Below are 3,768 nucleotides of genomic sequence, written 5' to 3'. Positions count from 1 at the left end.
CTGATTAGTGGTTATTAATGAGCTAATTAGAGTACGATTAGAGTTAATTAGAATATTTTATTGTTAATTAGTAATGATTACGGTAAGAGTAACATTAATACGTGTTAGTGGATGTTGATTAATGTATTATTAATGATTATTATTTAAAATTAAAAGATATAATTAGTTGATGATTTTCGTCTCATCTATCCTTGTCCTTAAAAAATAAGTTCATCCAATCTATTCAACCAAATAAAAAAAAGTATCATACTATCGAAAAACAAGAATAACCTTATCCTATTTCAATTTGCCTCGCAACCAAAAACACTCTTAATAATAATATAAACCTCCGACTGGCTCTCTTGTGATCGACCAGTAGTCAAGAGTCCTGAACCCTGACTGCCAAAGATGAGGACTACCAACGTAGCACTGCTCTTGGCCGTTGTCCTCTTCGCGTCATCCTCAGGTATTCATTCTGAACCGTCCGAGCAGGTGTCAAGCACACAAAGTGAAAATGTAAAAGTAGCTAGATCCATAGCCTGAGCATCATCGATTGCTACTTTATTTTTCTTCACTTCTTAGAATAGAATTGTGATCTTTTACTGCTTTGATGTGCATACAGGAATGGCCGCGCTGGGTACCCCCCTCAGTTGACTGCTCCAGGGTGATCTACTCCGGCAGGTGCAGTGCCGTCACGTTCGATACGGACTGTCTGAAGAAGTACCCTGATGGGGAAGGCTTCTGCGTCGACGAGGGGTGCAAGTGCTCCTTCTACTGCCTGCTCCCGCCAAGGAACTGATTCTGGGATGATTAGCATTGGTGAAAGAAAATACGTTCTTTACAAATAAAATGTGAAGAGTGCTAATTTATAGGAGTAGTTTATATTTAGAGAAGAAATGGATAGGAAATGAATATCAAGATATATTTTAATGAACTAAACTCTCATGTTTATCGTGTGCCCGCAGTCTGTATTTATAGTGTCTTACAGATGATAAGTGTTCATACATACCCCTATCTTGATAGAGGTACAAATTGTTACTAGACAACTAAAACTTAGAGCTAGCTAAGTAATACACAACTCAGATCCAGGTAAATTTGAATCTATTCTGATAATATCATCTGACTGTGACACTACAGGACAATAGATGGCTCTAGTAGAGTAGTCGTAGCTGGTGGTATGTTATCGTGTCGCTCTACTTAGAATATTAGATCTGTTATCGAATAGACAAGTATTAAATACAGATCATCCCATGTCAGACAATGAACGGTTGAATCTCCTTCTAATTGATCTATCTAAAGAAAGAATGGCTCCATAAAGATTCTGAGGTCAGAGCCTCCAGAGATCTGTGGGTCTCGGGAGCTGAGGCTCCGAAAGGACTCCGAAGCCTATCTATTCCGGAGGAGTCCAGAGTTTAGAAGCCCACGAACACAGATTGACAGAACCAAGGCGTTAGGTCCTTGATGTTGATCCCAACAATTAGTTAGCTACGCCCAGGATGGCATTGCAGTCTCAAATATTCCGTGCTGCAGCTGTATGTGATGACGCACATGTAATGGATGGTGTTGTTACTCTTGGTTCACTGTTAATTTATACAAAATAATAATTAATGGATTTGCCTCGGCCTTCTTGAGTTATGGACTCATTTCATGACACAAAGTCTTTTCACTTGAAAGTTGCAGCTAAATTCGTATTCGTATTTGTAGAGGTATTTTATATAACATATATTAACGCGCCAAGAATCTGGCGTGCTCCAAGGGCACCAGGGTACTGTAGCAACGTAGCCTCGTCGTCCAATTCTCATCCTGCGTTTCCGAGTCATCCTCCAACGCTGCTTGCACACATGCCCTCGCAAAGGCTCTCGAAGCCTGCCGATTTTTGTGGTCCTCCTCATTGACCTCTACATTCGCTCCAACCCCCCTTGTACCAGAACGAGCCGCCGAAGCCACATGAAGCAGGAAGGGAAGTGGACAAGAGTTTGTGGGTGGGTGAGAGAGAGAGACACAAATTGGTAGCGAAGATAGCAGCTCCGGGCGCGGGGGCATAAGATCTTGACTCCGACGTGGACGGGCAACCCGTTTCCGCATTCGAATTGGGCAGGAGAGCCTCAGGGTGGGTGCGGTTTTGGGGCACGAACGCCATGACAGAGGAGATCGAGAAAGAGGAGCTCAGGTAGAGTAGTTCGGTTCAGGGAAATAGAGACAAAGAGAGCAGTGGCTCAAGCAGCGTGGCTCAAGTAGTGGAGATAGGGGCGCGCTCGGGTGGAGGAGGAGAGGACTGAGAGAGGCGGCGGCATATGAGAAAGACGACAAATAGTAGCTAGCTGGGACTCGCTTTGGTGGAGCAGGAGAAAAAGAACAAGCCGGGCCGAAGCAGAAAGAATGAACCATTGCAGCTCATGACTAAAAGAGCAGGTCTTCTTTTTTTTCCTTTCTTTTTCTTTTTTTTTCTCCTTTTTCTTTGTTCTTTTCTTTTATTTACTTCTCTAGGAGCTCTCAGCCCCTATGATTAGCAAAAGATTATGAGATTCTCTAATATTTTGATTGCAACTGGCACGGTGTATTCTTCAATGAATGGAATGATGAAATACTATATCTATGAGCTTTCTATTTTTAGAATTATATAGCTTAAGATGCTTGATTAGCTCTGCTATATCTTTGGAGCCTTTCTTGGATTATGTAATACTAAATTTCGAAATACCATGTTATGATTTTAACGTCAATCTGCCTAATTTCAATCCATCTATCCAAATGTGGCCGTTAACAAGAGTGGTATGTTATGTTTCACGAGATCTGGTAGCCGGCGACGACATTGAACGTGCTAGGTGATGGCAGTTCTGGACTTCAATCCACAGATCTGGATAGAGTATTTCTCGCTCAGTAAAGCAGTTTCGGGTACATGGAAGGATATATGAAAGGGGAAAGTTTAACGCATACACAGATGAAGAATAACATATAGGAATTTTTAAAGGAAGGGAAGCCAGACGACACAACATATTTTCTCAAATGTTCAAGTTTCTCACCACTCGTAGGGACGAAGCCTTCAAAAAAAAAATCCTTTGTCCACCCCAGCAAGAAAACAGTCGGAGCGGAATATGAGCTTGTACTCACTCAAGCTGCCGGAATACTTTTTAGGGTAACGTAGTAAAAATCATTTATTTCTGGGGATTTCCTTTTCTTTCAAAATGAATTTATGCTTAGTCTAAATTTGGTAAATACTAAATAATAATAAGATAGCGTCTGGAAACAGAAATTAATCATGCATGGAAACTGGAAGCCTCACGGCTGTCAACCTGCGGAGAACCAGCCAAGATTCATTATATATCTATTATATTATTATTTGAGGAAAAAATAGCCACTACGTTCACTCTTAAGGTCACAAAATTACCACATTAATCGAAAAAAATGATCTAAACCACTCATTATTATGAATATATAACGGTCTAGATTAAACAAAGAACCCATATCAAATACGATTAATAAATAGCTAAATTTGAAATTAAAATTATGAAAAATTAGCAGTTTGATTTCCATACAGTGTTAAAAGCAAAATATCAAACTAAAGAGTCCAAATAGAATAAAATTAATAATAATTAACATTGGGGTTATAATAGAAAAAATAAAAATGCGTATCAAATATAGTCTTATAAACAAATCAAATACCTAAATAAAGAGTCCATGTAAAATATAATTAATCAATAACCAAAATTCATAATAAAAAAATTCAAATTTTTTAGTAAGATAATAGATTAAGAAGCACTGTATAGCTCAAGATCATCACATCAAACAGTC

The sequence above is a fragment of the Phragmites australis genome, chromosome 5 (genome assembly GCF_958298935.1).
Source record: "Phragmites australis chromosome 5, lpPhrAust1.1, whole genome shotgun sequence".
NCBI lineage: Eukaryota > Viridiplantae > Streptophyta > Magnoliopsida > Poales > Poaceae > Phragmites > Phragmites australis.
Note: the sequence above shows the minus strand (reverse complement) of the source record.